Raw genomic sequence first — 23,441 nt, 5'->3', positions numbered from 1 at the left:
GAAAATATGCCTATTTAATGATAAGCATTTTATAATTATTTTCTCATTTAATTTTAACAATAACTCTGGAAGGTAAGTACTGTTACTGTCCTCAGTTTTTACAAGTAAGGAAACTAACACAGACAATTTTTGTTAAATGATTTGCCAAAGTTCACACAGATGGTAGCTGAAAATTTTGAATACTTCCACACTGTAGTCTAACTGAAAGCTATCAGAAAATTAAAGTAAAAATCTTTAAATTAAAAAAATGTTTATTTCAAATTTGTGAGACTTAAAAACAATGCATCTCATTTATTGATTATCTCTAAAATAAGGATCATCTACATATTTGAAATATTTTTGAGAGTATTTCTCTCATTAAAGGGAACTCTCCATAGCTTTTTGTGTCAGGGGAACATACTCTAGAAAAGACTCTGGCACTTTTAGGACAACATGGATAATTACAAGCACAATTTTGCTAGTACAAAAATGATAGCACAGGCTTATTTATACTTGTACTTACATCATTAATTCAGATGGATTTCTCCAGAAATGCTGATAGTTTATCAGTGTGATAAAACTCTTATTCCCATTGGGACCAAGGACATTTATTTTGTAGTATATCTAAATACAGTCTAAAACAGTTTTTTGTTTGTTTTCCTTTGAAAAACAAACTAATTCCAAAAGAATTAATTCCTTGGTAGCCTGGCTTCATCAGTATCATACTCTTATCAGCTGAGATAACCTTTTTATTTTCATTTTTTATAGTAGCACTTGGCAAATAAATAGGATATAGACATCCCTCAAGAATACCTTGGATCCTTAGTCTCCTTATGTGGGATGCCCCTTCTTCAAGTGCACATTACTAACTACCCATGCCATTTCACTTTGTGAAATTTTTGGCCCTTTTAGTGGATTCCCCTTAGAATATTAGCCTCCATGGTGAAACACTTTTCCATTTATAGTTTTTCAGTTATTTTTAATTGTATCCAACTCTTCATGACCCCATTTGGTCACATAGACCAAAAATGAACTCAGATCTTCCATGCTCCAAACCTGGTATTCTATTCGCTTTATCACATAGCTGCCCATATGAGATGGTTTTGTGGCATTGTTAATATGTTGGGTCATTCTAATGTCTATGAAATATTTTCCTCTTGCCCTTCAGGTCACTTTGCCTCAAATAATAATAAGAGCATGTACTAATTTTTTTTGCTAGGCACCCTGCTAAATGCCTTATAAATGTTGTTTCATTTGATCCTCAGAACAATCTTGAAAAACAGTTTTACCAATGAGAAAACTGAGTCAGTCAGAGATTAAGTGATTTGCCCAGGATTACACTGCTGGAGGGTGTCAGAGGCTAGATTTGAATTCAAGTCCTCCTGAGTCTAGGTCAGGCCCTCTATCCAGTGCATCACCTAGCTACCGTGAAATGGATTTACATACAAATGCATGCACTCTCACACATATCCATGTACATATAGAACAAAGGAGAAGGTTCTTTGAGTTATTCTACTTTTTTTTTTTTCAGTTCTCACAGTTATGCTGTTAGACAAGTATCTATTTATGCAGGAGACAGCTATAAGAAAATAATACTGTAAATGAGCACTCAAGCCTTTGGCAAAGAATCTGACAAGACAGTGGAACCTAGGTGTTGCCTGACAGCTAACTGCTCATTTATCAGAGAAATAAGCTAGAAATAGACAAAAGCAACAAGTTAAATATTAAACCAACAAATGGGAAAAACCAAACCCTCCCTCCTTTCCTAATGGTACTTTTACAAACATAGAAGTTTAGGTTAAGTATACAAAAAAAAAAAAAATACCTTCTCCCTCATTTTCTAAACCTTGCTTTTCTCCTTTATTTGTTTTGTTGTCTGTCATTCTCCCTTGTCTCGTCACTGTCTATGCTGGAATTCTTTTGCCTTCATTTGTGTTTTTGCCTCTAAACTAAAACTAACTAACTAAAAGGAGAGAGTAGGGGGAGGGGGAGAAAAGGAAAGAAGAAGTAGAGAAGGGGAGAGAGAGAGAGAGAGAGAGAGAGAGAGAGAGAGAGAGAGAGAGAGAGAGAGAGAGAGAGAGAGAGAGAGAGAGAGAGAATAAAGGAGAGAGGAAAGGAGGGTGGCTGAGAGGGATACAGAGACAAAGAAGGTTAATGAATGATTTTTTTTTCTTGTTCTTGTGTCTGATCACTTCCTCCTAATTCATTTCTCTGACTGTATGAAAAAAAAATAAATCTCCTAGGATAAAAGGGATTTTTTTTTCTCTACCAATTCCTGAGGCTTAGGGGCTACGGGAATATCCTAGTAATTTCCCTTACTTCCCTGCTTCCTCTGCTGCCTAACTTGGCATCTTTTGGAAAGTCTTTTGGTTTTTATGCCAGGTCTATTCATTTCTCTTTCTGTATGATAGCTCTGTAAAATTAAATTCATACAGATAAATCAAGTAAGTAAAAAAGAGAAATAGATGAATATTTAATCAGTTAAAGGAGAATTTTTTGAACATCCTTAATATGAAAGCTAGCTATAGTGTAGGTACTCAGAGACAACCATCCTATCTGCATTAATATGTGGATTTTGTTTTTGTTTTCTATTAGTCAGCATTCACTGAGCACCTACTAGAGGACACTGTTCTAGACCCCTGAGGAAAATAAAAAAGAGATAGACATGGTTCTTGCTTTTAAAGAGTTTGTAATATAAAGAAGTCGGGTCAAACACAAACAATATATACTTATGAGAAAAGACATAAAAACACATCTATGCTATGCATCTAGGGCATCAGCAATCCCAACAGTGCAGTTAACAACACATACACACATTTCTAAACCTTCTTGTTCTTGGGCCCCAGTGGGCAGACTTAGGAGCCATAGGTATAAGTTGCAGATAGACTGGATAAAGGAAGAAAAACATTTTCTAACCCCTTGAGCTATTCAGAAATGGAATGAACTACCTAGGGAAGTTAAGTAAAGACTAATTGACAATATGACAGACATGTTGATTCTTTCTCAAGTTCCAGTTGGACTAGAGGCCTCTTGGCCAAATTTAATTTGGGAGAGATAACGATAACCTGGCATAGTTGAAGTAAACATTAAATAAAGAGAAGATGAATAATGATTGCATTATGCATTCTGAGGCAAAGAGATAGAAAAAACAATTGCGAAACAGACTTAGCTGGACATGAAGGAGGGTAATGTGAATAGAGGGCCAAACTCTGAGGACTAGAGTCTAAATTAAGGAGTGTGCATTTGGTCTTAGATCTTTTAGGGAGTACATAACTAGGAAGTATTTGAGAAGAAGTAAAATTCAGATCTTCCTTATTCTTCTGTCCAAGACACTACAGAAAAGATTGGTCAACATGGAGTCTAGAAAAAGGAATATTAAAGAGCAAGAATTTATTGACATTTATATTTAAATTTATTATTGTACTAAATGTAAAATATTAAAAATTGAATAAGAAGACAGAAAAGGAAAATAAAAAGCAAAAGAGAATATTGTCATGTGCCCAGAACATCAGGGAAGATTTAAAATATGTAACAATAAATTTCCATTTCAAGAAAGCATATATTCAGAAAGAACTTATATTCATGAATGTTCATCTTTTCTTTGCTTCCTTGGAGATTGTTCTCTACTGTGCACTTTTTTAAACTTTATTCTTTTTTCCCCTTTTGTTGATATTTATTTGAGACTATCCAAAAGGGCAAAATTTATCAAATCCTACATTAGACACTTTGTAGCTGTGTGATTCTGGAAAAGTAATTTAATCTTTTTAACCCTCAGTTTCTCCATATGTAAAATAAAGATTATAATAACATCTGCCTCTTAGGCTTCTTACAAGGATCAAATGTGATAACATGTATAAAATGTTTTCTAAAACTTATAGTATTAAATGTAAATGATAAAAGTGTTAAATTGTTATTGTTGTTATTTGGCAGGCATGAGTGTTCTAGGAACTAGAAGGTTATACTATACAGTGAAACAGGAATAATTAATTGCTTCTAGCCCCAACCTATATAAAATATCCCACAAAAGCATTTAACTCCCTTTGCTCCCTTTCCAAGCCCACCATGAAACTTTCTAATTATTAACTTAATTTACTTAATAGTTTCATATCAAGAAGGGAATTGCCTTAGACAAGTGTCACAAGTATTCCAATTACTAAGAAGGTCCATGCCCTTGAGAAATTAATGAATCAAAACTGGTGTACAAATGAATCACTTCCCCAGAGCCCACTCATTCATGGATTTTTTTTATTGAAGCTTTTTATTTTCAAAATATATGCAAAAATAATTTTTCACCCTTAACCCTTGCAAAATCCTGTGTTCCAATTCCTTCTCTTCTTCCAATCCTCTCCCCTAGATGGCAAGTTATCCAATATATGTTAAACATGGTAAAAATATATGTAAATACAATATAGGCATGCATTTTTATACAATATACCTGCATAAGAAAAATCAGTTCAAAAAGTGAAAAAAAAATGAGAAAGAAAATGAAATTCAAGCAAACAACAACAAAATAAGTAAAAATGCTATGTTGTGATCCACACTCAGTTCCTGCAGACCTCTCTCTGGTTGTTCTCATCATCATAAGATCATTAGAACTGTTCTAGATCATCTCCCTGTTGAGAAGAGTGATGATGGATTTTTTTTAATCAGAAACTATGATTTCATCAATTTAGAGAGTAAGGAACTTTACCTATCAATGCAGATTGGAACTAAGTAAATAATATATGGTATTCAAGAATTACTTGAGATCCTGAGATTTACCAAGGCAGGATTATACAATCTGTATGCTGTATGTATCAAAGGCAGGGTTTGAATTTAGGTGTGTTTTGGTTTTTTTGGTTTTTGTTTGTTTGTTTTTGTTTTTGTTTTTGTTTTTGTTTTGTTTTTTTACTCCCATATTAATTCTCTGTATACTAGGCTAAGTTATCTTTCTGTTCTGGCATGTGGCTAAAATCAAGTTACTGAAATGCAAAGTCAAGGATTAGACCTCAGAAGATACAAATTCCTTGGTGGGAAATATTTTTGATAAAACCGGTTTAAGCAGTTACTCCACTCTTCCTTTTTGCTCTTTTCACTGAGGAAGGTCTGATTGTGTAACAATTTTCTCTAAAAAAATGGAAATGACATGCTAACAGATTTTCAATCTGCTTCCCATGGTTTCACATCTTTGACAGCTAAATTTCCCATTTTGTTTTTCAAAAAGATTTTCATATAGACAACAAAAGTCTATTGAACAGTAATGCTATTATGTGGTATTTACTGTCTAAGTGGTAGGCATGAATTAATGTTATAGATAATAGACAGTAATGATACTACCAATAATACTTTTTTTCTGGTACAATAAAAGCCATCAATGGCTGAATTGTGATTATCTTTGCTGATATTTACCTATATGTTAACTAGGAAATATTCAAGCTCAGTATTTTGAATCCATTTTATCTCTTTGAGCCTAAACCAATAGGTGGTTTCGGCTAAAGTTGTTGGCTTCCCAGCCAATCCTGGAAAAGTCATCATGCTAGATCTAAGCCAAGAATAAGTAAAAAGCTGCATGGTGGTCTCTTTATTGAACTCAGTTCAACCCCATTCAAAAGCAGGCTGTCATCAAAAAGACTTTCTTGACAGCAGGAGTTCTGAAGACAGGGAATAAAAAACAAGTTCTTGGAATACATGGAGATTGTGATTGTGTGGGAGGAATTCATCTTTTTCATATATCCTGAGTTAAAAGACTTGGTCACTGGCCTGTTTCTACTTGAAACAAGTGCCTCTTTTAATATAAGCTACCGTTATGCAATGACAATTTAATCATAATGAAGGACTAGACACAATTAGTGTAAGATCTGGATTCAATGAAAGGGCAAATCTTTATTTAACTACAAAATCAGCTGTATGTTGTTGTATAAGCTTTAGTTAAAGCAATACTAAGGGTTTAGGGAGAAAAGGGATTCCTTCCTGTCACATTAAATAAATTACTCATTTAATTATCTCATTAGCACTTTGTCTCAGAGTATTTTGACTACTTCTTTACCTATTTCAGTTACCACATATCAAATAAAAAGATAAGAATTTGGAAATATTCAAAATCTTTGCACTTGTTGAAGTATGAAATAATCTAACTTACAATTCTGTCACCTCTGTCCCCATTCATTACTTTCAAATAACCCTCATATGTGGTATGATTTCAAGTCTATTTGCTGTATTGGCCATACTCTTTTGGCCATACTCTTGCTTTTTCAAAACGCTTCCTAAGATTTGATGCCCAGAACAGAACACAATACTATGTAGCATAATAGACTGTAAGGACCATGCGAATGTATGCCTTTCTAATTTTTGTATTTCTCCGAACAGCTATCATAGTATTCTGCATATAGTAGGTGCTGAATAAATTTTGGTGAGATTTTTAAAACCAAAATGAATCAAAATGTGGTCTCACCAAGATAGGATGAAGCAAGATCATCACCTGCTTTGAGGACATTGACTTTGTCATCATAACAAATCATTGACTCATTTTTGAGTTGACAGTCCACTGAAATCCTCTGGGTATCTTTGGTGGGTTATTTTTAGTAAATTCAGCCCATTGTTTCTGTCTGTCTAGAAATTTTTGCTCCCAATTTCTCTCATCAGTTATATAATCCAGAAGTGTCAAACTCACAAGGCTAATAAGACTCCCCTAACTAGCTTAATTAGGAAATGTTAAACATTTAAATAAAATATAATACAACATAGATTATCTTAATTTGTTGTTTTCTAAATCTGGACTATAAGAATCCATTTCTATTTGAGTTTGATACCACTGATATAAGCTATATCCTTCCAGATATTAATATAATTTGCAAAGTTGAGAAATATGCAATCTTAAACCTTTTAACAAAGTCACTGCTAAAATTGTTGACCAGATCAGGGACAAAGAAGCATTCTCTAGAGATTTCCATCCAACGTTTCTAAGAATCAATATTCTTTAACTCAATTTACTCAACTAATTTAGAATAAGTTAAATTTTTATTCAGTACATATTTCTCAATCCTATTCACAAAGATTTTTTAGAAACTTTGTCAAATGAATTCTGGGAAATCAGATTTGGAAAGAATTTTTGAGGCAATTGCCTCAATCCGTAATAAGTAGTCACCTAGGCTCTGACTGGAGACCTCCAGTCATGAAATGAGCTCATAGGGGTTCTACATTGATAGCTCTAATTGTTAGGAGTGACAACTAGATGGTTCAGTGGATAGAGCATTTGGCCTGGATTCAGGAAGATCTGAATTCGAATATGACTTCAAAAACTTACAAGCTATGTGACTCTGGGCAAATCACTTTTTATATCCAGAAAAACAAAAGGCTATTTATGTCTTGTCCTACAGTCCTAGAATAATTTTTCAGTATGACATCAAATTGGTGACCATATTGGAATTATTTTTGGCCTATGATTTTCCAACAAAGCCACTGATTTGGTAGAAAAAGACTTTACCTCTTAATATTTTGTCACAATTTGATTCTTGTGTAAGGTACTTTAAAATGGTTTATTTGGAAAGAGCATTTAGAACTAGAATTTTTTTTAAAACCTCATGGATATTACATGGAGATTAGTGCCATGGTGCAGAACTAAATCCACCAGCCTCCTTTCCTATAATAATATAGAAAAAGAACAGAAAGTTGACCCCCACCGTGGAATTTCTCATTTCACTCAGCTGGAGTAACAAATCCTTATCTAAGTAGTTTCCTTGGCCAGTCAATCTAAAAGCTAATAATCTGTTTTCAGTATTTCCTTTCCTTTAAGCAAGCATATTTCTCATATGTTTAAATGTGAAAAAAATTGGGATAGTGAATAGAGATCTCTGAATCCCCAAAAGACAAATATATAATGTAACCAAGAAATTATACAAACATCTGGCTCATTCCTGGCAAGACAGTAAAATACTGACTGTATCTTCTATATGTAGAAATTATTATGCCAAAGGTTACATGTCAAAAGGTAGAAAAGATCTTCATAGTTTATCACAGTCTATCATTTTATACTTAGCTTTATTTGTATTCATTTCCCTGAAATCTATATTTAGCAATATTAGCTTCTGCCACATATATTTCTTTACATAATTTGCACTGAAGTATTTATTCCCCAAAATATTACCAAATCTTGACTCATCTGTGTACACACTTTCCAGTAGAATGTGACTTTCTTGAGGAGAAAAACTGGTCTTCAAAGGCACGTAATACAGCACACTACTGACACAAAGTTTTATTGTTGTTTAGTTGCTTTTAGTTGTATCTAAAACTTTGTGATTCAGTGGGTTTTTTTGATAATAATATTGAAGTGGTTTGCCATCTCATTTTTCAGCTCATTTTACAGATGAGGAAATTAAGACAAACAGGGTTAAGTGACTTGTCCAGAGTCACACAGCTATTAAGTGTCTGAAGCTGGATTTAAATTCGGGTCTTCCTGACTCCAGACCTGGCACTCTAACAACTGGCTATGATTAATACATGGTAGACATAAATAAATTTTCATTTGACCCAGAGACCTCCCTCCAGAATGATGATAATAATTATCTTTTAATCATTACTCTTAAGAACTAGTCATTTAACTAGTAACAACCAGTTGGATATTCAACCATGCCTTTTTTTCTTCATCTTATCTCCAAGGGGATCTCTGGTTCCCTTTGTAGAATGTCTCACTGAAATCCAGACATGTTAGCACTATTTCTTTGATCTACCATTATAGCAAGTTATTTTTTTTTAAAGTGAAGTTATTCTGGCATAATTCATTCTTTGAAAAAACGGTTCTGTTCCTTGTAAAGCAATTTTAACATTTGTTGTGATTCTTGTTTAATTTTGAGCTCCAAATTCCTTTATTTTCCTTCCTCCTAACTGAGAAGACAAGCAATTTGATATAGGTTATATGTGTGCAGTCATGCAAAACATATTTCCCTGTTAGTCATGTTATAAAACAAAATAGGTTAAACCTTCCCCAAAACAAAAATAAGTTTAAAAAATAATTGTATGCTCTCTGTTTTTACATCACATTCATTTCTAGACATGCCATTTTATGCCCTCTTTTGTAGTAAATAAAAAATGAAGCAAAATCAACTGGCAGAGTCACTGTGCCAGATGAGGTATGGTTCATTATACACCCATAATCCCCTGCCCTGCCCTGCCCTGCCTGCCAAACATACCTCTCTACCAAAAGAAGGAAGTTGCAATTCTCTTTGGCCTTTATAATTATTCTAGATCCTGCATACTTCACAATTCACATAAGCCATAAAAACAGTTTTAGAGCTGACAGGGATCTTAATAGTTGAACCTTCTTATCAAGTTTCTCAAAATTCCTTATATTAAACATTTCTTAAGGCACAATATTTTATTACATTTATATACTATAGCCGTTTCTCAATTGATGAGCAATATGAATTATTCTTGAGGAACCTTGCTTATTACACTCTTCTTTTATTAATTTTTATGAACAATCTCATTTAATAAACATTTTAGATTTTTGCTAAGAATCAAAATCAAATTTACTAGCCTCTAGTTTAAACATCTCATCTCTCCCAAATTTTATTTTTGTAAAAGACATAAAATAATGTAACAGAAAACATTGTACTTGGAAGAAGGAAAGACTTAATTTTATAGGCCACTTTTAAAACTTAGTGAATGGGCTGTGCTATCTCACCTAAGCTCCTTGAGCCTTAGTTTCTTCATCTGTAAAATAGAGATAATAATACCTATAGAATCTTCATTCTATGTAATGTAATGTTACTATGTAAAACATATTGAAATATTAAAATCCTATGTGAATGTCAGCTATTCCCTGTAACTTTTCACAGATCACTGAAAGTAGCTCTATAGCCATGGGTTACAAATTTTGTCACTTCCTTACAATGAATATAAGTACCTTAACCTAGTGAATATTATAAAATTCTTCTTTACTTTAAATCTATAACTCTATGAGTTTAATTAGTAATCATTGTGTTATTGTGTAGGTAGATTTTGGAAATTCTTAATGTATATTATAGGAAGGAATTAAAAGCATGTTCTCTATTGTTATTTTCTTTTTTTTTCTTTTTAATTTATGGAATAAAACAAATATTCACATAACATAACACAATAAAAAGCTGATTATACATGAAACTGCAAATCTACTATGCACAACTTGTATTCCATTCAAATATACAACAAAATTTTCTTGTAAATTACTTTTCTTTTCTTTTTTGTTCTTCCCTTCCCTCTTCTCCTCCTGTCCTAGAGATGGCTACTATTAGACACAAATAAATAAAAAGGGATGCATATAAATACTATATGTGTATACAGATGTATACATATATATATATATACATACATAAAATTATTCTACACATACTTCTATTTATCAGTTCTTCCTCTGGGTGCAGCCAATCTTTCTTTATATGTCATTTATAGTTAATTTGGGTATTAATAGTAGTCAAAATAACAAATTTGCTCAAAGTTGTTCTTAAAACAATATTGTTCTTATTATATACAGAGTTCTCTTGGTTCTTTTAAATAATTTGCATTTCTCTAATCAATAATGATTTAGAGCATTTTTATGTAACTTTCAATATGGAGTTACTATTTTCAAATGAAGCCTATTTTAAATTTAAATACTGCATGTTAAAGTGATTTAGCTAAGTTCAACTCAAAAATTCAATCTTGTCTCCATTTTTAAAAAAATTCATTCACATTTAAGTAATTGTGTGACTCAGGGGAACAAATAAAGGAAATACACTGTTAAAAGCAGATTTCTCAATAGTTATATTTATTTTTAATGAAACATATCTTTTTTTGTGGACTGAATGGGTGAGTGAGAGGAAAGTGAATAATTAAGAATAGCAATAAGTATAAGAATAGTATGATTGTATAGATTCCAAAAAAGTAAAGTGACTAAAAGGTCATATACCATTAACTTTGAGGTCAAGCTATTTGTTAGCAGTTGAAATATATCTGACTATTTCCCAACACCAGTTAATATCACCAAAAAAGCCAGCTACCCTGCTGTTGAGTGGCTTTCCTACTTTGCTGGAACCATTGAAACTGTTTACAGCAAGAAAGATGTTAAATAGATTTGTTCCACTGTGCATATACATGAACACTCACACATATCTGATCCTCTTGAAACCTTGCTGTCATTCCCATTAAACTATTTCAGAGCCCCTTTAGAAGAAAAGGCAAAGGTTAGAGTTGTTTGTGAGTACAACTAAGAAATTAGCATATCTTACATTTCAGAATGACATTATCTTCACCATTAAGACATATGAAATGACTAGTGCCAGAAATAATCTCTTTTGTCTCTTAATTGAGTAAAACAAAGTTACTCAGTAAAAACAAAACTTGCAGAAATAAGAATAGACCCTAAAGATGACTGACTCCAGGTATTATTAATATTTTTATGTAACATGGACCCTGCTGACAATTTAATAATCCTATAGATCACTTCTCACAAAAATACTTTGAAGTGAATAAGATAAAATACATTAAATTATGAAAAAAACAATTATATTGAAATACTATTGTTAAAATATTAAAAAATAAACAAACACTCCAGGTAAGTATGAAAACCTTAAATAAAGACTTTTGGACTTTATCCCTGGCTATTCTCATGGTGATTACTCAACTGAAAATAAGGCTGGTCCTGAGTCCTCCAGAAAGCTAACAAGAAAATTATAGGGTATTTTAAAAATAAAACATGACATTTAGAGATCTTAGAAAAAAATGTTCTCAATTTCATATAATGCAACTCTACCATGCTTTTCTACTCTCTATGAGTAATACCTTGAGTCTATTGCAATTCAAATAAATATTAATTCTTTATTTGGAAAGGAAAGGAGTCCTAGAGTTTTAGAGATTCTGATATAATATGAAATGACTAGGAGAATAACTGCCAGAGAAATCCTCTGGGGATATCTGCTCAAAGGAGCACTATATGATATCTGCTAAAGTGGTGGTAGCAGGGGCTTGTTAAAAGTCACTTGAAGCATTTTTATAAAACCTAATCACAGAATTGTGGAGCTTAAAATTGAAAGAAACTTTAGACATTATCCAATCTATACATTTTACATATTATAAAACTGAACCTTAGTGAGCTCAATATTTATTCACAATTACATGGCTGATAAACATTCCAATTTTAATCTCTAGCTTCAAATTCAGTGTTCATTTCACTGAGTTCATGAAATTATATGGAACCTACCTTAAAATGTACAAGGAGCAACTGTTCAGTTCACATAGTTCAGGAATTTAACCAAGTTAAGGGATTATTTATCTTTCTGGTAGATTAATGCTCTGGCCTGTCTCCTGCTGTATCTTTTCTACATAAATCCTGTCTTATATTTATTTGGTCTTATTGATGTAAACCTTATCTACATTACACTCATCTTTGATAAAGGACCTTAAAAAGAGTAAAATGAATACTTATCAAAATATGCCATTCCTTTTCACATCTTTTTATTTTATTATGAATATTATTATTCATTTAATAATTGTGTGTGTTCTAGTGCTCCTATTTAATTCAATTTTTGCAATTATTGATATTAAAAACCCATTTTATGTGTATGCATATAATTTATTGTTGCAGATATGTTACTATTAATATAAATGTTATCAAATGTATAGGTATGTCCATTACTAGAACTAACAAAGGTTTAGAAGAAGAATTAAAAGAGTCAGTATTGAAAACAACAGAATCTTTATTAGGTTCATTTAAGGAAAAGTTGTGTGACTTAACAAAGAACCCTTAGGTTCAGCACACAGAGAGATAAACACCTCTGGAAAGGGAAAGCATGGTCACCAAGGGAAGAAAACTAAAACAACATCCAGTCTTCTGAAATTGGAATAGCAGATGACATAACTAAATTAGGCAACCTACTAAATCCTTTGGCCATGATGGTCTTTGGAATCTCTGTCTTGCTTATACCAAGCAACCACCTACCGTAAGCTCTCACCATTTGATGAGTGGTATTTCATGTTCATCATTATGCATTAGGGCAACTCCAGAAGCTGAAAAGACCCAGTGTATGTACAGAAAATTGTGGGGTCCTGCTTAGTAAGTTCTAACAGGTTTTCTAGCTCTACTATCATAGGTAGGGAGAAGTCAATTAGCTGAAAAACTGAAAGTTTCTAATCTGGAAGATTCTGGGCATAGAATTCCAGACAGTGGTATTTAGGGTGTGAACTGGCTCTAGAAAAGAGGCAGGGAGGAGAAAAGATGTTGCTAGGGCTAATGGTCCTCTGGACTGAGAAGTATGAAGCTTTTTCCTTTATAGCAGTTGCTACAATTAGGAATTTTCAGAGTCATGAAGCTTCAGTGAGTTTGGTTTCCTCATAAAACCCCCTGTCATCAAGCAATAGTTCTCTTCTAATTATAATTGCTTTAAAGTCAGGAAAAGGCTTACCTCAAGCTGTTTTTGTATGACTTATTATTCTATTTATAGATAATGCATGATACTTACATATAGTTAAATACATTAGATAGAGTTATTCATCCTACTGACACATAGTATAATTTCCCTTGGGCTCCAAGATGTTAAGATTCATATAGGATGAAAATGAGTGCCACATTGCAAATGAACACAACAAAAATGTATATTATTTGCATGATATTTAGGTATGTATCAAATCATTTTTTATAAAGTTTGTAGCAAATAAAATAATTTAATTCTATAGTTATCATTTTAAAAAGGTTGTAAAATGATATTGCATTTTTATCCTTTATTCCAGCATTCTATTTGGCTGGACAGATTATTTGAAATGACATTTTATCCAGACTTAGCAACAACAACAAAAAACCCAAAGAGCTTATACTGGCACTTTGTTTTAAGAAGTTTCAGATTGATTTGGACTGCCAAGTACTCAATTAGGACACAGCAATCTGTTCATCATAAAGACAGCTGAAGGATTTGGAATCAATCCTTCCATTGACATTGTCCAGCTCAGTAGTTGCCAATAGCTTCAATTGCAATCTTGTGAAACTGATGAAAGAAATAGTAGACGTTCACTAGCTAGTAATGTATAAATAATCTGAATGCAATAACTTTGGGGAAAGGAAATCTATCTTCACACCTGATCAGGCTGAATTTATCTCAGCTTAAGTTTCTCCTCAAGTATTTATTAATCTATCTCAAAGTTCCTGGAAGTATGCTGAGATCCAAATCTCCCCAGTTGAAAAGCCTACTTGGAGTTCATTCTTTTTTTCTAGGAGAGAATTATATTTGGTCTTAAGGATAATTTTCAATAATGTGATATTAGGAAAACATTGTAAGCCAAAGCTGTGATGCCATATATAAATATATTGGCATAACATAATCTTGCAGAAAGAATTTTTTAACAATTGTGTTTAGAATCGGATGTGTGGCATTTGCCAATATGGTATACTCTCCAGATATCTAAAATATGACTTAAACTATATAGCTTTTAACTGGATATCAACTAAGTTAGGAAAGTTAAAAAGGATGTTATGGCAAAGATGACTCAATTGTAAGGGGAACAGGAGGAATTATAGGTCAAAATTGTGTAAAATTTATGTAAATACCAACACACCAGGAAATTTTCCTAACAGTGAATGAGAAAAAGGAATTACAAAAAACAATATGCTAATGTGAAGATCAGTGCTGATACAGAAAATTATCCCCATTTATTTTTTTTTTTTAAATATCAAGCACCCTGTTGACTGCTGTTATCTATCTGTGGTTGGAAGAGGCATGGTACTGATAAATCTATTAGTGTTTGGAAAGGAGTGTAGAGACTGTGAGGAAAAAGGTCACTTTATTGGAAGGTACAAGTGAGAATGGTATGCAAAAGGAATAACTAAGAGGGGTTCCCAGAATTACTAAGTAGAGTGTGTTAATGCATCTATATGAATATGTTGCTTAATTTCCATGCAAAATCGGAGGTTTCACAAATAAACATGGTGTCAGAGTGTGAGTAGTAATCTAGTAAACTAGCAAGAAGCAATCTCAAGGATATGGTCTACTAGGCTTTGAACTCCTTTGTTCTTTTTTGGTGGAGGACAAGAAATCCCCAACAGTTAACACAGTATCTGACATGAGGTAGGTTCTTAATAAATGTTTGTTGATGACTCCAAAAGGGAATAATCAGAGAAATGATATAGATAGTGTTTCTGTAGATTGTTGCACATTTTTAATGTGAGGCAGCAATTTGGACCACATCCTTCTGGTTGTTAAGGGGAAATATCTAAACTTAAAAATATGGAATAGAAAATATCAACTTCCTTTGTTTACTTCTCTCTTTACCCATAGGCTTTTACTGATTCCCAGCTAGTTGATGGTTAGAGTTCTATGCTTAGAGTGAGGAAGACCTAAGTTTTAAGAGGACCTCAACATTAACTTGCTGTATGAACCTGAGAAAATCACTCAATCTCAGTTTGCCTCAGTTTTCCTCATCTATAAAATAATAATAGCACCTATCTCCCAGGGTTGTTGTGAATATCAAATACACAGTAAGCACTATACAATGTAAGTTATTATTATTATATTAATTATCTTTAACTTATTTTTAGCAAAATTCTAGAAAGTATTGTTAAGGGAATCATTTCTAAACATTTCTCTCCCTTCCCCTCTCCCCATCAATTCAAGTAATTGCTATTCGTGCTGATTGCTTTTAGCTCAAGTACAAAAATTCTTAGCTTTACTTCTGTTGTCTTTCTTCCAATTTTATCTGTAAATGCTCTCACGATAACCTGATCTTAATCTGTGCTTTCCTTTCAATAAAATGTTCCATGGTTTGTGCTTGGATAGTATAGCTTTTAAGGATTCAGGCAACAAATCTGTGACCAGGAAATGGACACTTTTCTGGATGTTGTTTTTGTTTTGTTTTTAATAAAATATAGTAAATGTTGTGCCCTTTAAAAAATTGTCTATCCAATAGCATAAGTTCATCAGCTCCCTTCAAACTGTAACAGACTGAACCTGTTGGTCTACTAACTTTACTTTCTACTTTAAAAATATGAAAAAATATTGGATGTAAGAATGTTTTTAAAGAAAAAAAGATTCAGCAAAATCAAAGAATTTTAAAAATCTGACAATATATACATTGTTCCAATGGACCTCTCTAACTTGTTGATCTACTTCTTACCCTTATAAAGAGTAGATAGTGTTTTCTCAAAGTTCTTCTTTCACACCATGCTTGTTCTTTGTAATTTTACAATATTAGTTATTATTTTTGTGGTTATTCTTTCTATTTCCATTTTTGTAGTCATTGAATATTGTGTCCTGCCTCCATTTACTTCACTTTGCATCTATCATTTCTTCTAGCATAGATGTTTGTCTTATAAGTTGAACATCCATTTTGTTCCCAGTGTTTTGCTATTAATTTAAATACTAATTAAATGCTTGTCTCATCATTCTTTTGTATAATTGTATCCTATATTAATGTATAGTTAATTCTGCTTCTGTCAGACTTTCCTCTTGCTACTTGTAGTAGTCAGCTCTTAGGTACAAATGTTAATTATCTCATTATCCTCCTTTTAGCTCATACTCCAAACACTAAGTGTCATTAATATATTTTTAAATTTTCCTTACATAAGACATCTTATCTAGATGTCTAATTCCAAAAAATGGAGTTTCATCTGTCTCATCTCTCTCCACTAACTGGACAACCTAAACATAATATTTAGAGATGAGATATCCTGATGCAGAAGCATAAGGTAAGACTTGACTCCTGATTTAGTTTCCTATCTTTTTGGGGGGATGAAGTTCAATTATAATAATTTCACTGCAATCAGGTTTGATTGTTTTGTCATTTTTATTATTTACATGGTTGTAATGCTTTACTGCTTTACTGATTATGCTTGCTTGATTTCACCGTGCCTCATATGTCTTCCCATATGTCTCTTTATGTTTCATGATTATTTTCTTGTGGCACAGTAATGTTCCATTTCATTTATACTTGGCATTTAATTTATTTTAAATGCTCAGATATCCTAAAAGTATCTTTAATAGAAACTACCCTGAACTCCCTTCCATTTTCCTATTAGCTTCCAAATTCCTGAGAATAACTGAAGAGATCCATGAACCTATGTGTGGTCTCAATAGTGGCAAGGCAGACTTTGATTTGAAATAAAGTTTTGTTTTTTGTTTTTTGTTTTTTTTTTCATTTATATTGATTTCTGAACCACTTCCATTTAATTGAAGAAACTTTTGAATCTTAAGTGGAAGCCATTATGATTTATACAAACTGAAGAAAAATATTCCAAGCACCTATATCTACTATTCTAACTTTGAATCCAAGTAGATGTAACAATTGATTAAGGAAGTTTTATTGAATAAATGAAAAGTGTTCCTTCCATGCTGAACAAGTAAGCTAGTTTATACAATGGATAGAGTACCATCCTTGCAATCAGAAAGACTCTTCTTCCTGAATTCAAATCTAGCTTCAGATACTTCCTAGCTATTTGACCTGGACAAATCATTTAACGGTGCTTACTTCAGTTTTCTCATTTATAAAATGAGCTGGAGAAGAAAATGGCAAATCACTACGCATCTCTGCCAAGAAAACCTCAAATGGAATCATGAAGAGTCAAACACTACTGAACTACAACATGTGCTTAACACTGGCTTAAGTGCTAGAGATACAAATATGAAGACAATTCCTGCCCTCAAGGAGCTTGTATTAAAACATAATACACAATGAAATGCAAAAAGTCAGGGATGTAGTGGGGATTTTAATTTGAAAAATTAGTGCTGGCAAATGTAGACAAGTGCAAATTAACACATTCTTTTAAGGAAGAATGGCAATATTGGTTTGAGCATGGTTCCTAATCAATTAAAGTAGGGAGCAGAGTAGATTGGAAAACACATGATTTGTCAAGGAAGTAGACAAAAGGTGGGCAGGAACATAATGAAGCAGAACCTGTTTAGATCTGGTAGTTCTCATAGCAATGTAAGGGATTAACCATCCTGGATGGTAGACTTTTAGGGCATAAGTTGTAGAATCAAGAATCAAGTCCTCCAAAGAATGGTGACTGTATTCTATCAAATGTTAGGAAGTTTTTCCTTTCTTCAAACCTCACTGCCTCTTTGCAGTTGATTCTCATTGCTCCTAGTTCTGACCTTCAGGCCCAGCAGAAAATGTCCAATCCCCCTTCCACATGAAAAGATTTTGTATACTTGAAGATAGATATAATGTCTCCCTTCTTCCACAAATCTTTTTTTAGTTGTTATTTTTTTTTAATTTATGGAATTAAAAAGTATTTTTCCAATAATATCATAAAAAGATAGTTGCACATGAATCTACAATTCCTTTTAAATATATAATGGTTGTCATGTAAATTTTTCTTTTTTCCCCATCCCCTCCCCCACTTCCCTAGAGATGGTTAACATTAGACCCAAATATGTATTTATCAATTCTTTCTCTGGATGCAGATAGTTTCTTTCTTCATATGTCCTTTGTAATTAATTTGGGCATTTGTAATAGTCAAAATTTTATCCTTGCTAAAAGCAAAATTTAAAAAAAAATTAGTTTCTTCAACTAGTTTGCAAGGGCTTTGGCTATCTGGATTTTCCTCATTTGAATCCCCTCCTGCTTATCAATTCTATTACCTTGAAAATTGGAAAGCATGTGAAAACCAAAAGCAATACCAATCTAGCCCTCTTCAAACACTGCTGGTCGTGAATTGGTCATGAATCCTGATAATCACATGAAGTTTGGTTAAAGTTTGTCCATGAACTTTTTTTGACTCTGAGAAAGGTCAGATGAAAGGTTTAGAGGTAAATTGATAGTAGAATCTGTGATAATGTTATCTTTAGGGGGAAGGAATGAATCCTCACTTAAAATCTATAGGAAAATATGGGTCTTAAGTTACTAGCACACTCTATAGGCAGTAACTATTCTTCATTGAAAAGAAAATTTTGTGATATTTGTGAGAAAAGAAGCTATATAAATGCATTCTTTTAATCTCCTGCCTATAATAATTAATTAAAATCTATTAAGTTTATCTTGTACAAAAGGTTTTTAACATCAATCAAAAATTTTGATAGTATTCATTAAGACTTAAATATAACTAAGACATAGGAATGTATAGTGGTGGTTATAGGATAAATATATATATATATATATATATATGTTCAAGTAATATAAATAAATATGAAATAGAAAAAAATCTTGGTAAAATATTCTTCACTGATTGTTACTTAGCTCCTTTTATGCAGGTTATTTTTTACCCTTAAAAATGAAGATACGAATAGTAATCTCCTATATCTGAGACATCTAATCTAGATATATAATCTAGATGTATTACTTTTGTTGGTAAAAATCTGTGGTATCATCCAAGACCCAAATTCTTATTCTTATTTCCCTCTACTTCCTAGAATCACAAAAATATGAATCTATTTGCCACTAAAAATATGTGGGAAGAAATTGTCTTTTTAACCTCATGTCCTATTTTCAGTCTTGAGCAAAAAGATTACAATACAAATTTTTATTCTTGGATGTTGAATACTGAAATAGGTATTAAAGATCTTATAATGTGGTACTATTTGTCATATACATAAATGAGAGTAATGTGATTTAGCTTAAGAGAGCAATTAATAATTTTCTTTTCATCTCATAAGATAAAATGTGGTTATAAGCTGATGTTTATATTTAGATACCACAGACATTAAAAAAAAACTGATTTATTGCCCTCTGGAGAAAAATAGTTACATTACTTTTCCATGATCTCTTTTGCAGGTGTATTATATAATATGCCCATCCTCCTCATCACCTCTTGCATATAGGAAATACACATGATTCTCTATCTGTCCCATTTGGAGCAAAAGTTCAGCCTTGAAAAGTGTAATGATATTGAATGAAATTATGCAGTCTCTTCTTTTAAAAATTTATTTTAACATTTTTATTTAAATTTTTGAGTTCCAAATTCTATCATTTGCTCTTTCCCTTATCTCCCCTCTCCCTGAGTCGGTAAGCCATCAGATCTAGAATATACATGCGCAATTATGTGGAACATTTCTGTGTTAGTACTTTTGCCCAAGAAGATTTGAATAACAGGGAAAAAAAGAAAGGAAGTTAAAATAGCATGTTTGAATCTGTATTTAATAGGTCAATAATATACTTTATCCTTGGTCTTTTGGGATCATCTTGGATATTGTATTACTGAGAATAGCTAAGACACAAAGTTTTTCACTGAACAATATTGCTGTTATTGTCTGCTAAGTTTTCCCCTTCACTATACAAAAGTTAATGTAAGTCTTTACAGGTTTTTCTAAAATCAATCTGTTTGTCATTTCTTTTTTTTTGGGGGGGGTTGTCAAATTTTTTATTGAGTGTAGACATCTGGAGCACTGTAAAACATGCATTATCTATAGATTCAACAAGAAGCAAGCCACATTGTCCTCACTGTAAAATATGTCAGGTTTGGCATACATGATGGAGATTAATGAAGTATCATGAGAGTAATATGGTTCCTGAAAAACTTTTACAATTTGGAAGAGGGTCTTAATCATTTTGAAAAGCAAAGCTGTTCACATTTTTCACATTTAGTTTACCTGTATGTTCACTGGAGGTATCACATTTTAATTTTAAACAAATAAAGAGTGATTTCATTTGGGAAAAGATTATTTTTCCTAAATAAATGTTTTTTTCATTTTTCTATTATTTTTACCAAAATAAAAATTCAAATGACTCTTTGAAATAGCACTGTTTATTTCTGAGCAATGAGCAATAGTTTGAAATTCATTTTTTTCTTAGGTTGTTGAGGAGTATTAAATTTAAAGAAGATAATATCTTCATTTTCAACAATGTAATTTCTACCTTGTTTTGTCTATATTTCCCAGCAGCCTTGACAGCATTTTCTGAACCTTCCTCTTTAAAATCTTCATATTTCATTACTTCAGCCATAATGAATCCCTTTTCAAAATCAGTGTGAATCTTTCCTGCTGCCTGAGGAGCCTTTGTCCCTTTCCTGATAGTCCATGCATGTACTTCATCTGGGCCTGCAGTGAAAAAATATTCTAGTTGGAGTGCTGCATAGCCAGCCTTAATGATCTTTGGCAAAGCACTTTGTGTCATGTTCTCTTCCAGATACTTCTGTTTCTCCTCAGCTTGAGTTCCAAGGCCCCACTAAAAGGAATGACCAAGGCACCTGGGTCATGCTTGTCTACCCACTCTTTAATTTTTATCAACCATTTATTTTTCTTTCTAATGTAGTCCTTTTCTGAAAGGTTAACCAAGTGGATCATTGGTTTTGAAGTCAGAAACAAGTGTTTATTCAACACTTGAATCTTTTTGTCATTCCAATCATGATAAAAGCGTATAGGTTTCTTTTCATCTAAAACCCAAGTTTTTATTTTGCACATTATGTCATATTCAGGTTTTAATTTCTTGTCTCCTCTCACAGCTACCTTTTCTAGTTTATCTATTATGGGCATAATCATTTCTTCACCTTTAAGTTGGAGCTCTTCATGTATTATTTCTATGTCTTGAACAGGAGCTACACTTCCTTCTATGTGAGTAATATCATCATCTTCAAATGATGGCATTAGATGAAAGATTCCATCGCAGGCGCTTATATGAGACAAAAAGGCATTCCCTAGCCCCTGTCCAGCATGAGCTCCTTTCACAAGGCCAGAAATATCAACTAAATTCAAAAAGGCTGGGATTTTGCTTGGAGGCTTGTGATATTGGCACAAAAAAATCAAATCTATCATCAGGCACAGGTACACGACTCTTATTAGGATCAATAGTGCAAAATGGGAAATTTGCTGCTGCTGTCTGGCTCTTTGTTAGGACATTGAAGAATGTAGACTTCCCAACATTTGGAAATCCAACAATACCAATCTTCAATGAGGTCCCAAATCTTCCAATGATTGGATGTGGCTTAATTCCTTCACCTTCCTTTTTGGGGGGCATCTTGTTGAGGGGGCGGCTATGACACAGAGATCCCCGGCGAGTGGGGAGAGGAAAGCTGATGGTAGCAGGAGGCTGGGAGAGCGCAGGGAGGGCTACTTGTCATTTCTTATAGCACAATAATATTCCATTACAATCATATACCAAAGTTTGCTTAGTCATTCCCCAATTTAGGGGGACATCCCCCAAAGAGATGTCTAACTCTTTGATTTCAACTTGGCCACCACAGAAAGGGTTACTATAATTATTTTTGCACAAATAGGTCCTTCCCCCCCCCCTTTTTTGGATGTCTTTGGAATATAGATCTAGGAATAGTATGCTGGATAAAAGAATATACACAATTGTATAACCCTTTAAGTATCTTTCAAATTGCTCTCCAGAATGGTTAGATAGGTTCATAACTCCACCAACAGTATTTAAGTTTTCCCACATCTCTGCCAACATTTAATATTCCCCTTTTTATCACATTCACTATGTGTCTGAATGTCTGATGGCTGTGAACCTCAGAATTGTTTTAATTTGCATTTCTCTAATGAACAGTGATTTAGAATTTAAATTATATCTTACTAGTTCTTATTAATTTACTAATTCTTTTTAGAGGATGTCAACCTCTTCAAGCTTTAGTTTCTTTTTCACTAAAATGGGAGTAACATTCATTTAGTACTTTGTTAACAGGCTTGTTAATTTGTATCAAATTTAGATGATGTACAGAAAATGCAAAAAAAGCCTTAAAAGGCTTCATAAATGTCAGTTATTATTTTTCTTCAAACTGTTCTCCTCTTATAGAAAAACCATTTTGAATCTTGGGTATTACAATAATAATAGTTGGGATTTGTGTAATTCTTTAATTACTTTAAAGTAATTCTTTACTTTGATTTAATCTTGAAATAGCCCAGTGAGACTGGTACTTCAGACACTATTATCCCCATTTTATAGAGGAATTAACTGAGGTTGCAACTGCATATAACTTTTATTATGGCTCACTGTCATGACTGAAATGTTTAGTTGCTGATACCTCCAGATCATAGTTTTATTTATGGGAGAGCTTTCTCGTTTTTCTTTATGATTTACCACTAACTTACTCAGCTGCCTTTGATTCATATGCCAAAGCCTTAATGCTCATGGAAGCTTTTCTAAATCTTATGAAGGTCCAAGATAAATTACATCTTCAAGTTCCTTCTCACCTGTTTTCTTCTTTTCTTCTGCCTGCTGATTAGATGAAAGATACTGATCCTCATCTTTCTGCCCCATTTTTCTTTATTTTTGCTGGCTATTGCAAACTACCTTATGTAAGAACTTTTATGAATTATTTTCTCATAGCATATTGCTAGCTTGCCAGGCTTTCTTTGATCCATAATTAGCAGATTTCTGCCAAAGTTCTCATGAAAAAAGAAGCCTTGCTTAGCCATTGCCTGTGAGATCTTAAACTGAGATTCAACTGCTAAACACATGTTGTTTTATTTCTTCTCTTCTATATCCCCCTCAATGATCTAGTTCCAGACATCTACATCATTTTAGTATTTCATTACCTTAGCATATTCAATGTATAGGAATGATGATATGATAAAACTTGAGAGGAGCAGCAAAGTTGAAGAAAAGTTATT

The 23,441-nt window shown here is 32.7% G+C and overlaps 1 protein-coding gene and 1 pseudogene across 1 annotated transcript in view; one reads left to right on the top strand and one right to left on the bottom strand.

Moving 5' to 3' along the window:
• FREM2 (FRAS1 related extracellular matrix 2) overlaps positions 1–23,441 on the top strand; it is a 208,208-nt gene that overhangs the window by 126,543 nt on the left and 58,224 nt on the right.
• LOC141559725 (obg-like ATPase 1 pseudogene) lies at positions 20,633–21,893 on the bottom strand (annotated as a pseudogene).

The sequence above is a fragment of the Sminthopsis crassicaudata genome, chromosome 3, assembly GCF_048593235.1.
Source record: "Sminthopsis crassicaudata isolate SCR6 chromosome 3, ASM4859323v1, whole genome shotgun sequence".
In the NCBI taxonomy this organism is placed as follows: domain Eukaryota; kingdom Metazoa; phylum Chordata; class Mammalia; order Dasyuromorphia; family Dasyuridae; genus Sminthopsis; species Sminthopsis crassicaudata.
Note: the sequence above shows the minus strand (reverse complement) of the source record. Positions and strands in the feature narration are given on the sequence as shown.